At 37.9% G+C, this 25,066-nt stretch overlaps 1 long non-coding RNA gene across 4 annotated transcripts; it reads left to right on the forward strand.

Annotated features, from left to right (window-relative positions):
- On the forward strand, positions 1 to 25,066 carry LOC124550883. Of its 4 annotated transcripts, XR_006967740.1 has the most exons (4): positions 40 to 71; positions 192 to 328; positions 2,160 to 2,354; positions 22,794 to 25,066. It is a non-coding gene; the product is annotated as an uncharacterized LOC124550883 (long non-coding RNA). The 4 variants fall into 4 exon arrangements; XR_006967742.1 differs by lacking the exon at positions 192 to 328 and having other exon boundaries at positions 1 to 71; XR_006967739.1 differs by lacking the exon at positions 40 to 71 and having other exon boundaries at positions 78 to 328.

Here is a 25,066-nt window from a genome sequence, read left to right on the forward strand (position 1 = left end):
ACGTTGGCAGCGCTGGCGCAGTTGGTCTAGAACAGTCATCCATCTTGATATTAAGGTGGGGTGTGACCGTGGTAAGTGTAGTAGCCGAAGATTTCGACAGGAAATTGGTGCAATCGTTGTGTTGATTCTTCTTGTATTAGCAGTTTATTGCCTTGAGATAATGTGAATGGTTATGCTTTTTCAATATACAGTTATTTCCAAACATGAAAGAAATGTGTGGATGAGAGGGTTATATTCTCTTTAGAAATTATCTGCAACTACGCAGTCATTTCGTATGCCTCATTAGTACTAAAAAATTGAGACGGGTTTATTAGTTACGCGCAAGTGGGTAAGTCATATTTCCTCACGTTATTCGTTTTTATCTGTGTACTGACTTCTTTTTAATGGATCTATGTAATCATTTGAGGACCATTAGAGTACACAAGGTAATTTTTAATAAAATCGTACGTGCTTTGTACAGCAGAGTAAAAAATGTAGTACTGTCAGAGCACTCATCCGAAACCGTAAAAAGAATGTAAAAACGAAGTATCGTGATTCCGGTAGCCATTCTTGCTCACGAATTAAAGCAGCAGATTATATATTCATTGTAATTTAGGAAACTATTGTTTCCGTTTCTTTCGTGGCAAGTAAGAACCTGCAAATTTGATACTAGTTATTTACGTAATTATATACGGTGTTGGGGAAAGTACACACTTCAGCTACCCGAAGGGGAAACTGTCCTGATTGATTGAATTATGTTCTGATTTGTACGAAAAATTACAATGCATTACGAGAAAAACAAACTTACTCCTTTGGGGCTTGAAAAAACTGAAATGACGAACAAAGCAAGAGCAGGTATTCTCTTATACCAGTGCCAGAATGTATAATACATCGTCTGCTAATGTGGAAGAATTTGTTTGGAAAAAAGACTGTTACTTTTCAATTCTTTTGCAAATGTTTTTGTTCGTATATCATGCTTAATTTATAGGGTATTGACCATGATAATCACACAAACGGAGAGAGAGCGTGTGTTGTATCGTAGATCGCACGAAGGGCTTAACCGCCAGTCGTCATTACGTGAAGTGTAATTATCACAAATCGGACAAAGAATGGTTTGTTTTTATAAATCTTCAATGTGCCGTTGCCTTGAAACGAAATACTCCCACACAAAAATTACGGAATCCAAAATTCATTCCCAAGCATCCAGCATCGAATGTAACGAAAGTCGATAGCAGTTGGTGACGTCAAAATGACGTCATGTTTGCACGTAGTTTTGTGAAATGGAGGACACGTATTTCTTTATCGTGTAAAGGTCTGCGTGGCTCGTTTATCGTGGGAGTTGTTGCGTGTGGCAAAGTTTATATGTACTTTGTACTACGCAGCGTATGGCTGAAGCATAAATTGACTTAAGAGTAATATGTAAACCAGTATTGAAGCCATGGGTGTCAATAACTGTAAGTAACGGCTTAAAGTCACTCTTACGTTGTAACCAATTCCTGATGCGGCACTTTGTGTGCTTACTTGGGTAGTTCTTAAATTTTGTCGTTGCTACATGCCCTTAAACAGTGCTCTAGACAAGAAGTGTGTACCATCTTCAGTTGAGTTACTAGGGAACTAGAGATAAGTAATGGTGTATCTAAAAAGTGACGCCATTACAAAATGCGATTGTCTGTAGTTATTTCAAAAAAACATTGCTGTTACAAAATTTTATGTTTTATTTTTGTAGACCATCTTTCGTATATGAAAGCGTTGTTTCTTTGCATGGGAAAAAGTGGTATGTCTTGACAATATACTGTCAATGGAAAGGGGAGCGCTTGCAAGACAGACATATTAGGAAAAGAACGTTGCTTTATCTCTGTTTTCTAAGTTATTACAAGCATACAAACTTCCGAATCAGATGAAATTAGCTTCAAGACATGTACAGCAAAAATATCAGCTGTTACCGGGAATGTGCAATTACGTGTTTGACTATGCAGAATAATTTATGCTGAAGTGATACTGCAGAGTTTTTAATTCTCTGGTCTTCTTCCTTTCAGTGAAACTCATTGTAATAAATAAATTTGGACACAGAACTCCAGTTTTACAAGAAGTTCAAACAAAACCAGTTACATTGTGCTAGTTAAAATTGCTTTTGGCTTCCCAATTTCATAGTTAATGTATGATATAAATGTCGTGTTTAGGTTACTCCCGTGTGAACCAGAACTCCCAGCAGATGATACTGGGACTTAAGTATTAACGAGAACAGTAGTGTGGCTAACAAGCTGTATTCCACAAGTCCACACTGGAATAGGACATAGCCTACCAAGAGCCATACAAGATCGTTTTTGCAGAATACCAGTTTACAATCTATGCGGAGTTCCTTTCTCAGATTGTTTGTAAGTACTCTTGATACACTACTACATTGTAAGATAATTCACTGATGCCTATTTCAGTTTTAAAGCAGAGAGTAATCAGTCTTCTCATTCATGTGTTGTATTCTGTAAATCCTAATCATGAAGGACATTGTGGGGATGTGGAATGAATTAAACAGTACGTTAACTTGCAGAAGAAATCATTACAGACTGTTTGTTGCACAAACTAACAACAAATTGAAACTGTGGCTGATTTACTCGCATTAATAGTTAAAAGGGATTAATTCATTACAGTGTAACTATAATCTTATGTAAAGGGAGTCAGTACTGAAAACTAATGGAGACTTGAACTGGTTTATTCAACACATTACAGTAGCTGCAACCAGAAGCTGAAACCATTTAATTTTACAAAAACCAGTTATGTAACTTTTCGATATTGTTATCAATGCCCTAATGATGTCATATTTTGCAACAAGTACAAAAACATGTGACGTCTAGTTGATAAAATAAAAATATATAGATGGAGAGTTAAGCCAGAAATAGTCACTCTAGATAACTTTGACTAGTTTACTGTGGGTCTTGCAGCAGCTTGCCACAAAAGATAACACATCTACAGTCTGACATATTACTTTATTTCATGTTATATTAAACCCAAGTTGTGAATACATCATGTGACTTGTAGGTCAAGTCAGATACAAAGATACATTAATGACTTACATTATTTACCTCTGATTCTTAAATACAAACAGATAGCCGTACGAGATAAGTGTTCGGAGTAGATGACAAAATAAATGTATTACACATTTATAAGAGAGAACTATATGTAAGTACAATGTGAACTATCTGTTATGGTTGAATGTCATAGGTAGTCAATTAGTTCTTTCTAAATAAGTAACCTTTCTATACATTAATCTTTTAGTGAGTAGATATATCTAACAGATATTTCTTTAATTTAGCTTCATTTAGGGCAATTTCTGTTGTGAGAGGCAGTCAGTAATTTTGTTTCCATGCCATTTATCAGTGTTCTGCACCACCATCAGGTTCGTAAGTTGATACTGCAGATTTCCCTCTTGTCAGAGTTGTCATGGTTTATATTATGGTCATATAGACCATGGATTTCCTAATTACTGAACACATTTTGGGCTGCAGTGGTCATGATTTGTCCCTTGGTGAGAAGGTTACGGAATAGTCTTACAGGCTTATTTTGGGGTAAAAAAATTTTAGTTGCCAAAGCCAAATTTACCCAGCAGATAATTCCATAAAACGTGGGTGATAATAGCCATGAAGTACGTGGACAAATACTGTTGTCTCAAAACGAAGAGATAATTCTGATAGCACATGTAGATGAGCTCAATCTTTTTAGGGTTGTGGGGATACGAGACAGTTAATTTTACTTCCAGTATGCAGTCCAAAGATTTGACACATTGTCTTTCTATCAGTTGATTTCCAAGTCACATTTATATCATTTTTGGTTTTAGTGGATAAAACTGGTCTGTTGAATTAATTTGCATTGAACCAATTAACCATTTCGTTGTTTATGCACTCCTCAAAACTGTCATCTGATCATCCACTTGTGAAGATTGTGGTCTTACCGGTAAATAAAGTAAATTTACAGGGCGGACTTGCACATAGTGGTAGATCTATAAACGACTGTGGCTTTAAAACTGAGCCTTGACAGGAACTGGGGAGTCCATTTAGATTGAGCAGAGGTGTGCCATACCCCACTTGAGTTATTGTAGATCCCGTTTTTCTCGCCAGGAGATGATGTATCCAATTGCCTACAATGCCCTTCATTCCAACTAGTTTGGCTTTCTTGCAGAGCCCTTTTGAAAACTAAATTGGCTCTTGCTGGTAACTCTGCTCCTCTTGAGGTGTCCAGTAATTGTAGCATGCATTAATTTTTCTAAAATTCTAGAGAAAACTGTTAATGAAATAGAATTGAGTGTTACTGAGCTGAGTTTTATCATCATGCTTGTATATGGGCTTGAGTGGCATATTAGTCTTTCAGCAACAATGTCTTGTTGAATTGGGGCATTAAAATATGGCACAGGATAACTCCTATCCACAGATCTTAATATTTCAATAGATTGTTTAAAAATGTTGTACAGTTGTTTAATTAAAAGTTCCATCATTTGACTGTATAGTGTAATTGTGTAAAATTATGGGCAATCATGAATTCAAGAAGGCCTACTACAATGTTAAGCATGATCAGTCTTTCATAAAGTCATTGTCATGATGTATAAAACTTGGTAATGCATTTTGATGACTGAATTTACAGATTTTATTTATTTAGTGTATGGCTAGATATGAGACATCTATCATGGTTGAAATTTACACTTGTATGTCTAGATTACGAATGTAGTCCATAGTTCGTGGAGTCGTGAAACCAAAGTCACTAGCACTGCCATTATATTTTCTTGTCCTACATTCGGTGATTTGCTGGATCGTCTGTTGTGTAGCACCAGTCACACTCAGGCATTGAAGTTATGTTCCACCTGAAGTGGGAGGCTGCACAATTTCCATGGTTGGTTTGGATTCTGTTTACTGTGGACTATTGTCTGCGAGGGAGGTTGAAACCAGGTTGTGGCATCTTCTTCGCAGGAGGCATTGTTGGGCAGCATTTGCCGTTGAGTCTCTTCTGCCACTCAATGGTAGTTGCTGTTCAAGTGCATGCCATCTCTTGGTGGTTTTCTTGAACACAGGCGATTAGCGTTTGTATTGCTGATGTCAGAATGTATCGGTAGTTCTGGATTGTCCATTATTTTGTTAAATTCTCCTAAGGGAACATCTTTACGTCGGAGATCTGGCAGGGAGGGAGACTTCGCACTGGTAGCCAGTGTATGGGAGTAGATTTTAATGTGCCAGTGATAAGCTGCATTGTGGTATTTAGAGTACTCCAACCATAGAGCTGAGCATCGCAGAGTTGGGACTGGAGAGCCCTGAGTTGTTCCACATAGTTTATGAATTATGTTGTTGCGAGTTCTTATTTTTTGCAGCAACATTTTGGAGATGTTTGAAAGACAAGTGTTCTATCCAATGTGACCCCTAGGTGATCAGTCTCTTTTTATCTCCTGATCAATATAAAGCCCAGAATTATGACTATTAATTTACAGAAATTTGACCAAACTTAACATTGTGGTACTTGAAAATGGCCAAAGGCTGAAATCATTGTTGTACAATAGAATAAACAGCATATACAGCCAAATCGTTTAATTTTCATTTAGATGTATTATGACTGTTGCCACCAAGCCATCTAAAAGGTATAAGGAAATTGAAATAATCAATTTTTCAAAATATAATGTAAGTGGATAGGTAAAAAATCTACTTACCACGTAATGACGTGAGAATATGCATATAAAGGTGTTAAAAGTTCGTGAGCTTTCAGAGCCAGCGGCTCCTCCGGGCAGAATAATTGAGGTGTAAGGAACAAGGGTGAAGGAAGAGGACTGGTGAGTGGTGGTTAGTTTGGAAAAGTTGCCCTGAGCTGGGGTGTCGGGGAGACTTACCAGATGGGAAGAAAAGGACATACTGATTATTGGGGATTGCATTGGACAAGATTAGAAAACTTGAGCTTAAAGGTGGAAGACAGGGTAGTACGCAAGACAGATTACTGACAAAGCATTGTGCACAAGTTATTAAGAGTGAAAATCTAAGTTCATTGTATGTGATTGGGAGGGGGGGAGGTGTGAGTAAAAAAATATAGTTCAGAAAATAAAGAAATAGAAAATTTGAGTGAAAAGAAATAGTTACTGATTAAAAAAAATCTGAGTTGAAGAAATTGATGTAAATTATGGCCAGGAAGGAAACCTGTTGCAGTTATTGAGAGGGACGTCTTAATAACTCTCACAATTGCCTAAATCTTGCCAGTCCTTTCATCCCCTCTTCTTTACCATTCACCCTTTCTGCCCCTTTGTCAATCACCTACTTTCTCCTCCAGATGCGAAAATATTTTGTTGACATACATAGGGAGGAATAATCACCATGATAAAATAAGGGAAATTAGAGTTCATATGGAAAGGTATAGGTGTTCATTCTTTCTGCATGCTAGAAAAGATTGGAATAACAGAATTGTGAATGTGGTTTGAGGAACCCTCTGCCAGGCACTTAAATGGGATTTGCAGTCTCTCCATGTAGATGTAGATAGAGGTAGATGTAACAGAAGAGCTTAGAGCCAATTCACGTGGTGGTGGTAAATTGGCAGTCCTTTGATATCTTGAACAGTGTCCTTTCAGCCAACCATTTCATTTGCTAAAGTTATGCCACAAATACCCTTTCTTCCCAGTTCTTCAGTACCTCCTCATAACCTTCGGCATTCTTCTGTAGCACCACATTTCCGAAGGTTCTATTCTCTTCTTGTCTCGGCTGTTCATTGTCCACATTTCGCATTCATACAAGCCTATACTTCAGACACACTCAGAAAGAGCTTCCTAATACTTAAATCTATATTGTGTTGACAAATTGCTCTTCAGAAACACTTCCCTTGGCATTGCCAGTCTACATTTTGTATCTTTTCTACTTAGGTCATTAGCAATTACTTTATTGCCCAAATAGCAAAACTCATCTACTGCTCCATGGCTCGTTTCTTAATCTGATCCCTGTGGCATTACCTGATTTAATTTGACCATATTCAGTTCCCCTTCTGTCACGTTGTTGTTCATCTAATATCCTTTAAAGACACTGTCCATTCCGTTCAGCTCACTGTACCCTAATGCGTTGCTTTTAATGCTCTCGGTTTGAAGTATCTTGAGGTCTCAGATTGTGATGTACTGAGGACATATTATGGAAACTGATGCTATGCATAATAGTACCAAATGATGTAGGCTGAACAAGAGATGAATTTTAGAGATTGGTATCTCTCATATAATACAGTTGATCACGTGTTCAAGTTTAACAATTCAGTCGAAACAGAACACCAGAAATCCATCTCTTGCTTTTCCAAACACACATGGAAGAGAAATTGCCAATTATCAACCAAAGTTACAGAGCTTGCTGAATCTCTCAATTACCGAACATCATCACTTTGAAAGGTTGTTTATTAACTAGCCTGACGTGTGACGTAGATGATGCAGATATGACAGTTTTTGTGTGTGCCATCAACGCACACATTTTCAAATAAATGTTATACAGTGAATCCCAACTTCTACACTCTTCATCGGATTTTAAAAAATGATGTGAAATGCAGAAAAATGTAAAATGTGTAAAATAACATTCTAAGCAGCAAAAGTTACATATGGGACCTCCCCCCTTGCGTTTTCGCACTGTATGTGTAATTTCAAACACACAAAAAGCCATCAAAATACACCAGGGACTTTATTATCTAATAAACTTTTATCATCAAATAAAGTGCTGATGTGATGGGAACTGGTCACTGTTGCTTAGTATGATGCTTTTCGAGACTTTATTCTTCTCAACTGCAAATATTTACGTAAGTATTCCAAGTGGTGTTTGCTTGTGTTGTTCTGCATCTCTTGCACTGTAATAACCTTCTTCATGTTATCAGGTATTGTGCATCCTCAGTTGAGCAGAAAATAGCACACGTGCAGACTATCACTCACATTGTTTGTGAAGTATCACAAATGCTTTCATAAATATTGAACTTCACAATAAGAGTAAATTCTCAAAACACATCTTCCTAAGCATGGAAAATACATAGCTTGTGTTGTTTAAAGCAAAACATTAGTCTTCGAGTAATGTAAAGTGAGTAAAGGTGTCATCTAGCACTAAAAGTGGCCAAACAACGAAACATGCAAAAATGGTTCAACGAAGGTGTCCAGATGATCACAACAATCACAAAGCTGCTCATGTGTGGTTGACAGTTTGGAAATGGTTGTGATTGGTCATGATACCTTTATTAGAGTGGACTTTGTTACTCCCATCAATCACCATGCTGAGCAGAATTTGGCAGTGGCAGGATGTGTGGCATGAACTGCTAAATATTTACTGTTTAGATATGCTGTGTAGAGGGCCCTGCTTTCAAGGAACTTAGCCATGGAAAGTTTGTGAACTCTACTTGATGGCCAACACAATGCCAGTGTAGTTTTACATAAATTATTCAGTTTTTTCTCAAAGAACATTTTTTCATAAAGCATAAATCACAGGAAAATTATAAATACATTAATGCAAAATCAGATGCTAATTTCCTTTGCAGACATGGGAAATTTTATGGGTGCAATAAAAATGCCATAAATTTGAAAATGTTAATTCAGGGAACATAAATATGGGGTTGTACTGTAATTGTATTAAAAAGGTGCAAACTTTAATGTGAACTGGAATTGCGACAAGGCACTTCTACAGTATCTGGGCGCAGACGTTCACCACAACCGATATAATAGTGTGTTCATTAGTGCCGCTCAAGAGATGTTGCGATGTTGCTCAATTAATAGCCAGTTGCTGACTATGCCAGCACTGAAATGTGAGCATCAGGCTAGCTAAATACAGATATTTCGCATGAACTGACACTGTGATGTTAACTGTGTGCTTCGCAGTCGCAGACTTTGAGTGGCGTAGATGTCTAACATTTACTTCCTGGGCAAAAACTTTCACTTCCGCTGATGCGGAGGTGTTAGCTAGAGTGCTTTCTGATCCCAGACTAGTGATTTTGTAGAGTGGTGGCCATTAATAAACTGATGTAAGAATATGATGTGACCTCCAAAGCTGCTTAACGCTTTGAAATTTGGTTAACTTAGATTTTTCTATTCTGCATGGACTCGACAGACTTCACTGTTTGGTTTGTGGAAAAAGTTTAGCAATTCACAAAAGTATATGTAAGATTATTATTAGTCACCTGAAGTCCCCTATTTACAAGTGTAGCATCCATCTTGAAATTAGTGTTTTATGATTCTAAATTATTCAAAATCTTAATTACTGGCTGCATTACACACACTGTCTGATGCAGAAAATATACAGTGATAAAATTGCTTTGCCAAAGTTCAGAATCACCCTAGCATTAGATCAAAATAGTTAGTTTTCAGTGTTCGAACTTCTAATGTCAATTATTTTGTAACTTAATTTCAAATAATTTCAAATATGTTCTCGGAAAGTAAAGATGGCCAGTTTTGCTCAAAGTGTAACAATATCTCCTATGCTGTTGGTTTACTCAAAATGTTGTACCATCAGATCGTTACTGTAACTTCAGTTAGCCATAAATTTTAAGTTTTACGTTAGATTTGATGTATTTTCTGTTCCAATTGATCCATAGTGAGGAGATCCTCCAAGATGTAGAACTCGCCAGAAAAAAAAACAGAATATACAATAAATATGAACAATGAAAACATTATGCTAATGTAACTTTCACAGTTCCCAATGGAATGATTGTCATAGATGTGGTATAAATTTATGAAATTATTTAAACATAATTTCATATATATATATATATAACAATGACTAGAAGAATCATTTTACAACATGTACGTATAATGATCAAATCACTGCACCGAATTTTTACAGAAGAAAGATTGTAAAATTGTTCACTTTATTTTATATTATTACACACGCACAACCACTTCTACTAAAAAAATTGTCAATGGAGTGGGAGGAGCTGGTCACCAATAAATCCTAATTTAGTCTCCCCTTAAACTGAACGTTTTTATATTTAAACTCTTTATAGCTGCTGGCAAGTTATTGAAAATGAGTGTTCTTGAATAATGTCCAGTATTGATTCCATGATCTGAGCTGTTGGTTTAAAATAGATATATCTCTAATGACAAATTTCATAAAGGAATAGATATATTGGTAAGCAGTGGTTGATATCCCTAGTTCCCTAAACAGGCCTCGAGTTCATAGCACGAATAACTCTTACTACAAATTTTTGTATATGGGAAACTTTATCTTGGCTTGGTGAATTACCCCAAAAAAAAATAATCCCATATGACATTACGGAATGAAAGTAAGCATTGTATGTTAGCTTTTTCATTTTTATATTTACTCTGACAACACACATTGCAAATAGGGGTTTGTTTGTGCTTCAGCAGTTCTGTGGTGTGCTGCTCCAAATTGAATTCATCAAGCTGCAATCCCAAGAATTTATTATTGCCAACTTTGTTTTTCATATTTTAGGCTTAAAGTGGTGGGAAGACTCAAAGGTTCTGAATTGCATGTGGTGAATTACACGAAAATTGGCAATTGACCATAAATAATGAAAGTGAGATGTCATCCATGGGTGTTAAAATGAAACCATTGAACTTGGGTTGCATGATAAATCAATCAAATCTAAAGGCCGAAAAATGAAGTAAACACCTAGAAATTACAATGACAAACCACTTAAATTCCAAAGAACACACAGAAAATGTTGTGTGAAGGCATGCTAAAGACTGCATTTTATTGGCAGAACATTTATAAGATGAAACAGATCTATTAAAGGGACTGCCTACACTATGCTTGTCCATCCTCTTCTGTACTGTGGTGTACTGAGAGATCCTTACCAGATAGGATTAATGGAGTACAATGAGAAAGGAAGAGTGTTTTAGGGGCATGTTTCAGGATTTTAGGTGGGCATTACTAAAACAAGGTTTTTTCGTTTGAGCAGAATCGTCTCTCACAATTTAAATCACCAACTTTCTTCTCGGAATGTGAAACTGTTGTTGTCAGTGACCGACGTAGGGAGAAACAATCATTGTAATAAAATCGGGGAAATTACGAGATCACGTGAAAGATACAGGTGTTAGTTTTTTTCTGCACGCTGTTACAGAGTGAAGTAATAGAGAATCATTGTGAAGGTGGTTTGCTGACCACACTGCCAGGTGCTTACCACATGTACCGGTATGAGGTTTTTTGTTTTTTTTTACATGAAACATCAATTTTGAATTGAAAAGTAAAAACATTGTATTCAAAGTACTGACCATTGCTTTCTATACATTTTGACCACCTTTCTGGCAATTTGTGGACACCATGCCAATAGAAATGTTAGTCTTTTGGAGCAAACCAGACACCCAATTTTCGACTTCTTCGTAAGAATTGGTGTTCCTCAGCCAATGCATGTCCTGTTGATGAAAACAAGTGGTAATCGGAAAGGGGCAAAGTCCGGTGAATACGGCGGGTGGGGTAGGAGCTCCCAGCCAAGTGTTTTGATTGTATCCTGAACCAGTTTTGCTTTGTGTGCAGGTGCATTGTCGTGTAAAAAAAAATTACTTTGCCATGTCTTCTGGCCCATTCTGGTCTTTCTTCGATCAATGCATGGTTCAAATTGATCATTTGTTGTCTGTAGCGATTAGTATTCAGACTGACCGGGTTTTAGAAGCTTGTGATACACCACACCTTTCTGATCCCACCAAACAGAGCATTGCCTTCTTGCCGAATCAATCTTTTGCAGTCGATGTTGAAGGTTGTCCCGGATTAACCCATGATTTTTCCCATTTAGGATTCTTAAAATAAATCCATTTTTCATTGCCAGTAACAATTCGATGCAAAATTGATTTTCTTTCATGTCTTTGAAGCAAAATTTGACAAATGGTTTTTCGGTTTTCCATCTGTCTTTCATTCAATTCATGTGGCACCCATTTTCCACACTTTTGGATCTTTCCCATAGCTTTCAAATGGTCAGAAATTGTTTGTTGTGCAAAATTTAGCATTGCTGCCATTTGCTTCTGACTCAAAGTATCATCTTCATCCAATATTGCTTGCAATTTGGTGTCTTCGAACTTTTTTGGTGGTCTTCCATGTTCATTTCTAACATCAAAATCATTACTTCTGAACCGTTGAAACTATCTTTTGCATGTTGCTTCTGATAGAGCATGATCACCATATGCCTCGACAAGCATTCGATGCGACTCTGCAGCACTTTGTTTCAAATCCAAACAAAAAAATTAATGCTTTCTGCAAATCACTTCCTGGTACAAAATTCGACATTGTTAGCACAGTGAAAATGTATGTTTGTTCCATGACTTGATGTATACTAAATATCTTTGACAGATGTCATACCAACCAAACAAAAAATTAAGGCTCGTTAACAGCAAATGTTCACTGTCAACACATCTGTATATTAACGCTCTATTCATATTGGTACACCTGATAACTGTGATTTACAGAGACTCCATGTAGATGTAGTGCATTTTTTCAAACTGGGATGCTGCAGACAAAAGGGGACAGGGCTATAAGTGCTTAGCCGAATAAAGTCAAACGGGTGAATTCCAATCGCTGTTTATGTGGTTGACTGGGTTTGCGAATGATCAGATATCTTATAATTACAAGCAACATCCAGAGATTGACTGCCAGAGTGCAAATAAATAAGACTGGAATAACAGTTAAGAAAGATTACATATTATCTTCTCAGTGTATACAAGAAAGTGCAATTTTGTCAGAATAGTTTTGGCCAGATCGCTACACTTACTAGTGTACAGCCCCTGTCTAGTAGTCGCTTACGTTAAATTCTGGGAGTAGCACGGAAAAAGTTTTGTACAGACACGTAATAACACCTAACAGGAGAATAAATGTGGGATAACTAAACTGGTGATTGTGGCAGGGTTGGTGAAGCTAACCAGAGAATGAGTATTAACACAGGCAGGAAGTTACAAAATTAGTAATGTCAAGATTGTTTGTTGGAAGGAGAAGAAACGGGGACATCACACAAATTATAGAAGAATGATCGTTCCAAATTTACAAAAATTTCGTACTACTGCGTTTCAATCTCACACTTGAGAAGCTGGAGCATACGAATTAAATGTGAAACTATTTCCTAACATAAAGCTTTTTATTAGTAGTCCTAATAGGCATCTGATACTGGCACTTCATGAATTACATTCTCACGACCATTTGTGGTAAAACAGTCTCGTTTATTGGGGGTGTGTTAAATTGCTGCAATATTAGACAGGCCTATTTTGTTTAATCTGTCAGACGGTGACAAAATAGAGGTAATCAGATTGAGAAAGCATACCAGTCTTTGGTACTGTTAGTATTTATTTTTTTGTAAGAGGGACAGGCTGACTGTGAGTGGGAGAGGCACCACAGGACATTTTAATTCACACAGTCGTGAATATAGTTTGACGACATCCATTGCAAAATACACATGTTTGAATTTCACAAAGTGAGATACTGACGTGAGATAGAAGAATGCTGTGTGAAGGAGTGGCACTGCACTGTGGCATGCTGAAGACCCAATATCATGTCTTAAAGACTGTTATGAAATATGTGTGCTACAAAATGAACATTTTTTAATTAGATTTTCAAATTTTTGCATCCTATCTCACAGTTGGGAAGGGGGGGGGGGGGTGATTGGAAATATCGTAGATCCGGGGCAGATATGCAGAGCAGTCTGAGTTGTAGTGGGGGAGGTGTGTAGTCTCCACATGACATGTTGATTAGTGATTTTGCTGTTTACTCATAGTTTACTGTTTTCATGTCAAATGAAAACAAAATAGATTTGTGCCCGGGAGCTATCAAGTGAATTAAAATACATTCACATAATTGTGGAGGGCTAAAATGTTGTTAGTTTCAGATCTTACTTTATTCCTGCCTTTGACAGTCCAGCATTCTTGCAGAACAATGAAGTTATTTTTGTCAGTTTGCTAAGGAGATTTGGCTTTTATTGATCTTTCTGCTGAGGCAGTCAATTTATTTGAAAAGAAGTGTTTAATTCTACGCTACTGGGTAGCTTCAACTGTTCACTGCATTTAAAGTGCACATTTTCATCGTCTGGCACATGACATTATGCCACAATAAGAACCAAACATGAGATAATACAGTACTGGTACTCCAAGAAAATTTACACTGAAAAGTTTGTCAGGTCAAGGCCTACTTCATTAGAAATCTGGACATGCGAATGTGCACTATAAGCTGAATTATGCATTGTAATATGGTTCACGAAATTCAGATACTCTTGGTGTATCCTCTGATGTCTTGTTTAAGATCTTTAAATGTCCTACATGTATGAACATACGGGCCTCCTACGTAATCGTAGCTGTAAAAGTGCGGTGATGCTTGTTACTTGGCACTCTCTGGCAACTACTGAAACGAACCTATTTGTAACAGGTTGCAGGAAAATATTGTAAATGGTGGTTTGAAAAGTGCTTTCAAAGTTAATTTCTTTTTCAGCAAGATGAATTACATGTAATGATGTACAATGGATTTCTTAGATCAGTGTGTTTGACTTCATTTAAAAATACTCTTTGAGGATGATCCATTTAGAAGAATTTAGAGCCCATATGATCAGACATTCATGTCATTCTTAAACATTTTACTGATACAGTCGTGTGATGTATCTTAAAGAGTAACACGTACAAAAGAGACAAACATTTTAAGTGAAAGCTTAACTTCTCTTGCGGGTGTGGTAATTACAACAGTAAATACTAACTTGCACTCCCGTCACTTACTATGCAATGTGTGTAGCATAGAGCGTGTACTACAAAGAACTGATCTGGCAAAGATAGTTCTCTTGCTGTGGTAGGGTAGCAATATTATTGGGGGTGAGCCAGTGGGTCTACATCCCCACAAATCTTAAGACCAATATTATATGTGAAGGTTTGCTTTTCTTGTAGAAACACTGTGTATATTAATTTAAACCATTAACTTTCCCTGTTTGTGTATTCGTGCTACTTAAGTGATGTTGCTATTGGCTGACTAAATCATGTGTCCTATGCTCTGAATATCTGCTGTCATCAGCGTCATGACAAGATCATGTGACACGAGCTGTGACTGGCTTACAAAAGCACATCATAATTGCAGTTTCAATGCTTCGGAAAGTAACATGCAGTGTTTGGTAGAATTCACATTTATATTTCTATAATACGAAAATAAGCAGCATACATGTTACTACACATCAGAGATCTTTCCAAAACGTGTTTCCCCTCCCCCAAGTTTCATTTTCTAAAGTGCCAAGAAAATCTACACCGGTGCATAAAACCAGCCGTTCAAAGGATTTATAGCTTCAGTTCAAAGTATACTGCCATTTAACACGGAAAAAGTGTGTGTTCGTCTGGGAGATTATTCATTTTTAACTGGGAAAAATCTGGGAATTTTTTCCCTTGCCCACACATACACCCTGATGAATGTCTGTTCTTAAATTTATGACAATTCCTGATGATGAAGCTGGCAACATTTCGCATCTACCGAAGTGAGATGCTAACCTGCATCTTGTAGCAACAACCTATACCATTGGTCAGTGTTCAGAGAGAAAGATTACTCATTTCTGGTGAAACCACTTCCATTATTGTAATCAAGAAAGTAAATACACAGAATTAAAATATAATTGTAACAGAGTGCTTGCATAAATAATTATTTTACATATTCCTGTGCAGGTTACCTATTGTGTATAATAGAGGGAAACATTCCACGTAGGAAATATATATCTAAAAACAAAGATGATGTGACTTACCAAATGAAAGTGCTGGCAGGTCGACAGACACACAAACAAACACAAACATACACACAAAATTCAAGCTTTCGCAACAAACTGTTGCCTCATCAGGAAAGAGGGAAGGAGAGGGAAAGACGAAAGGATGTGGGTTTTAAGGGAGAGGGTAAGGAGTCATTCCAATCCTGGGAGCGGAAAGACTTACCTTAGGGGGAAAAAAGGACGGGTATACACTCGCGCGCGCGCGCACACACACACACACACACACACACACACACACACACACACACACACACACACGCGCGCGCCCACACACACACCCACACACACACACACACACACACACACACACACACACGCGCGCCCACACACACACACACACACACACACACACACACACACACACACACGCGCCCACACACACACACACACACACACACACACACGCGCCCACACACACACACACACAGTGCAGTATTACTACTTTGGCTACTCATTCGTAAGTTCTTAATATCTCGTACACTACACCCCTGTCCCTGAGGCAGAAATTTTGAAGTCTTTGTTCTCAGATACTGCTAAGATTCTCTGCCACATGTCTTAGTATGTGCCTCGTAAATTCATTACTGTATTTACAATTTTCTTATTTTACAAGTAAATGGTTTTTCTTCATTTACACTTATAATTTTACTGGACATTTTCTGTTTTCTCAACTGTTTTCAACCTTCAAACACTTCTGTTTTATATATGCACCATTAATCTTACATCTTTTTCTACATCAGTTACACAGAATATTTTCTCACTATGCATTACTCATCTTCTGTCATCGTAATTAAATCCTGCATACAGTGGTACTAACTCTCTATCTTGTTAAGAATTTCCTTTACGATGCATGATTTTCCACGAAGCAACTTCTTTACCAAAAACACAATGTAACCTTTCATTTACGTAGGGCAACATATACCTGTATTACAGTGTTATCATACACATACAATCATAGTGTGTATAATTTTGCTCAAATCAACTATTATTATAGACACAATATGGTTTCTTTTCCTTAATCTATACATTTGCACTAAGCAACTCTTTATTGTAAACACATTATGATCTCTCTTCTTTTCAAGGTTGCACGACAGTGTCTTTTTGACTACACACTTAATAGAATTACAATGCAACTGAAATATTCCATTCTCTTACACTTCAACTTTTAGGTTCATATTTTATATGTCCTTGGCACTAGCATTAACGCCTATATTCTCTCTTGTCTTTCAGGTGCCTTGTTGGTACAAGGCTTCATTCATCTCTCACATTACCACTATTTCTAGTGCTCTGAAATTTCTTTTTTTCCTAAAGCTCTTCGAGCAGGTGGGTATCTGATCAGCTCTCTACTAGGATGATGGTTCACTAACTTGTTTCTGACACACACATCTTCTCACAACATTTATCACCGGCTGTTGTAAACATGAACCAAAAACAATCTCAACATTTATATTGTTAAATGCACAGAACTTAGAATTATAATCACTATATTGACTCCGTGTAACTCCTGATGATTATACTACTTAATGAAAACTCAGTAAAAAGCAGTTATTTGCCAATACAAAATTTCATTCTCAATTTGTATAATTTGTGGCGTGCTGAATTTAATCTGTCGAATTATATGCTTAACAGGTAAATTCAAAGTTCTGTCAAATTCTTTTTCTTTTTTAAACAATACAACTCTATATCCATTAGCATATTTGTTTGTTATAATAATATGCTCTGACTCTATCAATATTTGAGCACCAAATCACCTACATTTACCCAGAAATTTCAATTTACCTGTCCTGTGAATAACATCAGTGGGTTCATTCCCACTGCATAACACGATAAGACCTTCATCTTTTGGTGCTGCAGAGAAGCATACATTGTCCCTTATTAGTGTCCAAGCACTTTCATTTAACGCTACACACTTTCGAAAACAACCCTTGGGCATCCTTGTAACAGGTCTTGCTTGACACATCTCGTAATCATGTCAACAATAGAACAAACATGTTTTCACACTGACTTTGGTTTACCTTTTTACACAATAATTGATTGTTGCTCAGCTTTACATAATGTTTTAGCATCTATTGACAATATCTCTTTCTCTGGAGCAATGTTTATAACTGTTCCCTTGCATTAACTTCTACAGGAAGTGGCCAAATTTTGTGTCAAACATGGTGCTGTCTGCAAGAGGAATGTTTAATATGTAATTTAAGATACTTCTTGCAGTGAAGACATCAAGAGAGATTACTTTTAGCTACTGATAACCATTGTCTGCTGTAAGTGCAATCGGGATTCACTTATGTTCAATATAATCTTTTATGAATCATAGAAACTCCACTACTTGGTCAAAAGATTGTGGTTTCAAAATACTTTTCTGTGCATCTACCAGTGTTTTAATTAGCAAATCATATTCCCATTTAAGCTCACTAAAGATCGGTGTTGGCTATGGTTATCCAAAAAGTAGCTCTGTAGTTTCCTGTCAGTGCAATGCTTGTTGTGTATGGTGTGCTGACGGAGGCCTTTCATCCCCTGTGTAATAACCTGTTCATTTCTCTCCATGAAACTCAAAACTGAGTTAAAACTTCTTAATGTGACTTTTACTGTTGTAACTTGCTCTCTGGTTAACCGTAGCAGCTATGTTTGGTCTCTCTCCAACACACCAATTTTTGCTTTAATATTTATCATATTTATCTTGGTTCAAAATATATTTCTGATACCACCAACTAAATTCAGTACTTGGTGTTTCGTTATTCTTCATTCATGATGAGCTAATTGTACAATTATCCTTTGAGATGTCTATTTTTTCAATGTGCCATTGTAGTGCCTGTTTCGCAATTTCGCACTAGTGTTAAGTAGTGTTCTCCAGCAGAATTCTACAGCTCTGAGCACAGACAGCTTAATTTTTGATGTTCCTCTGCATACACTTAGGTGTTTTCAAATTTATTCTTCAGGCCTACTAAAATGAAATTACTTACTCTCCATGTTATAAAGCCATATTTTCCCCATGTTATATAATACTGGGGATGACTGGAATTTTATAAGTTATAGATCTGGATGAAGTGCCACTGTGGACCAAAGTAATCTCGGATGGTAGTACAGTAATTCCCACTACCAGATACGATGTGACCATCCTGTAACTAAAAGAACTTTCAGGCAATTGACATGCACTGTCAGGTACTTGTCCATCTTAAATCTGACATTTGGTCCTCTACTTTGTTTTAGAATATATGGACTTTGTCATTGACAGTCTTAATGTCTTTGATCTTCCTCTGTGTACATATTCATCAAATAAAAACACCTTTATTTCGTAATCAGAACTCTTTTGAATGGTGGATTCTATCATAATATTGTTTGTTCTTTGCTTTAGTTTAAGTATCAAGTTTGTGCACACTGGCGCACAGTTCTCATTCATTCTTTTAACTGAAACACACAATCACAGTGATCGGAAAATTATTTCTGCTGGGTTCGTTCATAAACCACCTGGTATATTACACACACACACACACACACACAGTACAAATTTTTGTGAGTGAGCAAATTATTTTCCACATTAAATGTCTTTTGGTCTTCATTGACTAGTAAAGCACGTACAAACTGCGCAGTTCATGTTCGTGTAAATGTTACCTAACAATTATATTAATGTTGACAGCATGAAATGAACAATTGCATCACTGTGTTTGTCAGACCTTCTGACTAAAAAACTGCTGTGGTTGTCAACGTAATTAATTGTAGCGTAATATTTATAAGGTTTATCATTCGTTACCCTTACAGGTACGTTTATATTAATTATGTTGATGGAGTAGCTTACTATTATGGTGGCATAATTGCTCAATCAACGAGAGACAAAAATAGGTCAGATATTGTGAATAGTTTGTGTATTTGAAAATGTTCGTTCAGTGGTAGGAGTGCCATGAACAACATACTGGATATCCTGGCTGATGAGAGGAGTATGGGGTGAAAGTGCATTTAAAGGCCACTCTTGTACAGTTTTCTTGAATAACTCACTGTGGCCTCCACCAAAACCATATGCCAGTACAAAATTTAACAGCAGTAAATTTCCTAGAAAAAGGTCTCGCTCATTTTTTTTCTTAAGACTAATTGTTGGCACATAGTGAGGGAGAGAATGGGAAAATCTTGTGTATGGTTCATGAAGGTCAGATATAATATTGCAGGTTGCATAAAATGACAGTGGTAGAGGCAGCTGAAACAGTTAGCATGTAAATGACTGTCAGACAGCCAACAAGCAAAATTAGTTCTTTTTGTGCAGGGCGCTGGCATTGTAATCAATCCCAAACACACACAAAACAGAAGAAATGGTCAATAATGTTCTTCAAAGTATTATTAAGCAATTGTCTGTTACTGGTCTCACTCTCAATTTCAAAAAGCCAGAACATACTCAGCTCTGCACATCTAGTTATACACCAATAAGTACTTGGTGAGGTAATAGACTAGGGTGGAAATTTCAAAATTTTTAGGTGTCCATATTGGTGAGAAATCAACTTGCCCTTTGAACCAGTGCAAATCGTGAGGGACAAATCAGTAAGTTGATATTCCATGCATATTTACGTTCAGTTGTACAATATGGAAATAATGCTCTGGGGCAACTGATCAGTAGGAAAAGTGTTCCTGCTCAAACAGGCAATAAGAATAATTGGTTGCTTACCCGTGATCATCCTGTTCAAGAAGTTATCCGTTTTGAATACTTCTTCACCAGTAATTTATTTCCACGTGAAGCATCTAGTAAATTAAAAAAAAGTATGTTGCAATTAGAAGAAAACATGTTTCTTAGGTGTTTTCTAGATAATTCTAGGAATGTATCAACCAAACAAATTTTACTTGTATTCCATTTAAATACAGTGCTTTAGCAAATAATGAGCTCTAAAACAAAAGTTTTAAGTATTTAATTTTTTTGGCTAATTTGTTCACACCAACACTGCATACTAATGAAGCTACTTATATCGTCTTCGCAACTTAGTCTCAAACCCTCACTTTCAATTATGAGTGATGCCAAAACATTGTTTCCTTGTAGCATAAATGCTCAAAACTTTTTTTTTTTTTAAAAACTTCAGTTTTGACAATTCTTCCACTATTTGTGATCATAACTAACATGTATGTTCTTAATGACCTTAGTATTAGGAAAACAGTGTTTGATGTCTTCTGTGTGTCCTAATGATGGTGAAACAATGTATCAATAAAGTCAGTTTACCATGGAATCACTCACAATCATCCCAAAAGTTCTGACACTGACTGTATTCGTGGCCTTTGAGCGATGTCGGCACACTATGATGGCAGTTTGAACATGCAACAATAAACATGAAACAGACAAAATTCTGTTAACCGTTCTTTTAAAAGTATTCTGGTTTTGCTAACTGAAGTGCCAGCCAGCATTTATCTGGGTGCCACTAGGAATTTGTTAGCAACATAAGCTTGGGGAGGTGAATGTTGACTTAATTTATATAATCTCTGTACTGGGAAATTCAACTGAATAAGCATCTGTCTTAACAAAATTATAAGGGGTCCTAAGTCACATGATTTTTTTATAATTTAAAATTTTTATGGTGCTGGGCACTAGATTGTAGCCTTGCGGGGTAGCCCACGTTCAAGAAGCTATTGGTTCACCTCCTTTGAAGAAAGAGGTATGTATAAGGGGCATTCAAATGAAACCTGGTTCCTAGTGTAAAGTAACGTTAATGATTTTATTAACTCTAAAATGTAGTTATACACAGTACACATACTCAAAAATAGCTGTCAAAACTGTTGGCACATTTATTCCATTGAGACACTAGCCGGTCGATTCAATCCTTGGAAGCAGCGAGTAGGCTGTCGGATCCAGGCCTGGACCAGTCTCACACTTCGTAGTCCGTTGTGAATAGATGTCTGTGAATAGCTTGTTTTAGGGGTCCAAACACATGAGTCACATGGTGAAATGTCAGGGCTGTACAGTGGATGTTCCAGCAGTTTCCCCAACGATACTGCTGCAGTGCCATCTCCACCACATTGGCCGTGTTTGGGCCATGGAGGAGGATAACGCCATTGGACAACATGCCTCGGCATTTCGAATTGATGGCTCGGTTAAGGTTCTGTAAAGTGGCTTGACAAGGCTGGGTATTGATAGTGGTTCCTCATTCCAGGAACTCTACAAGCAGTGGACCCTTGTGGTCAAAAGGACATCATGATCTTACCAGAGCTGGTGTGCATCGCCTTTGACTTCTTTGGAGGTGGTGAAGTTGAATGTTTCCACTGCTTGCTCCGACAATTGCTTTCTGCTTCAAACTGGTGACACCATGTTTAGTCACCTGCGTCAATACACAGCAAAAAGCCGTATTCCTCCTTAAGATAATGTTGCAGATGCGAAGTTTGGCAGTCAGTTAGTGGGAACCCACAGCACACAAATTTTTTGAAAGTTCAAGTATTGATGCTGTATGGTATGGACGGTGCCCACGCTAACACCCAATAACTTGATGGATCTCGTCAAGTGATTCTACGGTCGCCCAAGACTAAAGCATTCACTTCCACAACCATTTCTGGTTTGATAACACAATGAGCCTGTCCAGGACAAGCATCATCTTCCGGTTACTTGCGCTCCTCAAGGAATCATTTGTGCCATTCCTCGACACTTGAATTGTCTGACTGTACTCACTGTAGACAGCCTTCATCCATCAATACATTTCAGGGCCTCCAACTCCTTCCGCCACCAAAAATCGAATCACTCCTCATTGTCCTTGCTCACTCACCTGCATGTTCGGTAGTGGACGATAACTTTTGTGACCACCTTCTCTCTAGTGTGAAACCACACTGGCACTATGCAACATCAAATGGTGTGCATGTCAGTCTCTCTACAAATAGATGGCACCACCATACCCACAGTTATGTGGTGCCAACTTCTTGTAAGGCAAAGGTAGACACGCTGACCAGGTTTCATTTGAATGATGAACCTCATATGTTGCTGGCTGCTCAGCTGAAATTCTTGTTTGTTAGGTAATTGGTAAACCTTGTGCATTGGAAGGCAGAGAGTCTACATTCAGAAATGGCAACATCATATATTGTATACTGTTCTAATTAATGTGAAAAATTTTTTGCTGATCACAAGGGTGCTGGTACCAGTGACATTTAGTACCCTGAAACTATTACCATCTTTTTTATCTTGCTTGTTGCAGGTCTGCTGCCATGGAATACAATAATGGAGCATTCTCCACAGGGGAGGAAAACCGGTATGAAGAGAACATGCTGGCTTTGTCCTTTCTTCGCTGTCTGAGGCGTTGGCTACTCTTCCAGTTATCTGCCAACAGCGGGATGCGGGAAAGTTCGACAACATGGTGCTGGTGTGCTGACCCGGGGGAGCCCCAGAGGCACACACCCTGCTTGCCCCGGTCAAGCACAAGACCTCCCGGAAATACGTGATACTAAACAATGACGTGTGGCTGTCCTGCTGTGACTTGTCTCTCCTGCAGATAAATCAGCAAATTACTGGAGATGAACATGTTATATTTATCTTGCTGACACTCGTGTCACAGTGACAGTGTTCTGCGCCAGGATGTGGACAGTGTCCCAGGGTCGGAGCAAATGGCAGGCACTAGTAGATGAATATGTCAGGAAGGAGGTGACCAGGTGCAGAGGAATGTTCACCAAGCTGCACCTGGTCACCTCCTTCCTGAAGTATTCTGACCGCCAGACTCAAGTACTACAGCGTGAGAGACATCTGGGGCTATGCGGAGCCCTGAAACTCGGCACGGGTGAGGCCTCCAGAAAGTGAAACAGTGGCTCTCCCTGTTAAGAAGATCCACCGAGCACAGGCTCACGACACACACATCGTGATGGCTATGGAGCGGTTCAAAGTTCTGCGACATGAGATTCTCCATTCCTGGGAACTATCTTGCCCATGGTGTGTACCCTTCACAGTATGGTGGTAAGAGAATAATTTTTTTTAATTATGCACTTGAACTTTTCTTCCATGGAATTACAGAAAAATTATTGGTTAACCGTAGTCGGCCATTATTGGCAATTGTCAGAACATATTTTAAATCCGTTTCACTAAAATCTGCACTCTGAACCGCTCCACAGCCACCATGATGTGTGTTTCGTGAGCCAGTACTTGGTGGATCTTCTTAGCAGAGAGGCTATCATCCATCGGTGGCCATCATCAGAACAACTGAAATCAGCATTGGATACAGCAGTGTGTGTTCAGCCCTGTAAAATACTCTCATTTGATGATTTAGTGTCGTAGTTCTGTGTATTTTGAGATGCATGGTTTATTGTAAATGTATTCTGTAGGTCTAAAGGCTGTTCCCATTTTGGAGCAATGTATTTCATAAACAGTATTTTCTAGGCTAGTCTCTTAAATGGTATACCTACATATACAGAAACTCTATTTTTCCAAAGCTTTTGGAACCAATTGTGCAGTTTTCCCAGTTCAAATGAGATATGGGTAACTACTTATTCTGCTTATTCTTTAAGAATAGCTACCTGTTTCTGTTGGACACGAATTGGGACGGGGTGAGAGGTTGGGTGAAAGGTAAACAGTTGGGTGAGTGTGTGGGGACACTGGGTTACCTTAGATTGAGGCAAAGATAATTACACGAGCGGAGGAGACACATTTTCTGGTGGATGAAAACTGCATGCTAGCTGAAACTAAAACCTGTCACATTTGCCTTTCATGGGTAAATGCTCTTACTGACTCAGTTATTCTTATTCAGGTTTCATTTATGATCAGCCCTGCCAGCTTTACTTCAGACAGTACCTTTCTGCTACTTTCCAAACCTCACTGGAGTTCTCTTGCATGCCTTGCTGTATTAGTACTGGAAGAAAGGGTGTTGTGGAGAAATCATTTGCCCCCAACCTAATGAAGTGTTTCTGGAACGAATTTTTGCTTGACAGTGAAGGGTGTGCTGTTGAAAAACTTAGTTTAATCCCAATAGTATTAATTCCACAAGATACAAGCATATGGGAGAATTTCTATGAAGTTTGGAAAGTAGAAGAGAGGAAAAGTGTAGCTTTAAGGGTGTGTCGTGAGTTGTCTGGGTAACTCAGCTGATAGCATTTCTCCACAAAAGGCAAAGGTTTCAGGTTAGAGACACAGCCCAGCTCACATCTTTCATTTGCCAAGAAGTTTAAACACAGCGCGCACTCTGCAATACTACATAAAATTTCATTCACATAACTAGTATTCTAATGTGTGAATGCTACTAGTAATGCAATGAGCATGTGAGCACTTAGACTGCCCTGCAGCAGTGTACTTTGCATGTGCTCTCCCCATAACAAATATTGAGACAGCAATAAGTCATCAGAATCAGGTCATCCCTGTCGGAACCAGTCAGGCTGTCCCACCAAAAATAGATAACGTCTTTAGTGGAGGTGAAACCTGTGCTATTTACAATTAAACTTGAAAGTATCAGAAGAACTGCATATGAATCTCTCCCCATTGTACAAAGCA

This window comes from Schistocerca americana, chromosome 9, assembly GCF_021461395.2.
Source record: "Schistocerca americana isolate TAMUIC-IGC-003095 chromosome 9, iqSchAmer2.1, whole genome shotgun sequence".
NCBI classification, from domain to species: Eukaryota; Metazoa; Arthropoda; class Insecta; order Orthoptera; family Acrididae; genus Schistocerca; species Schistocerca americana.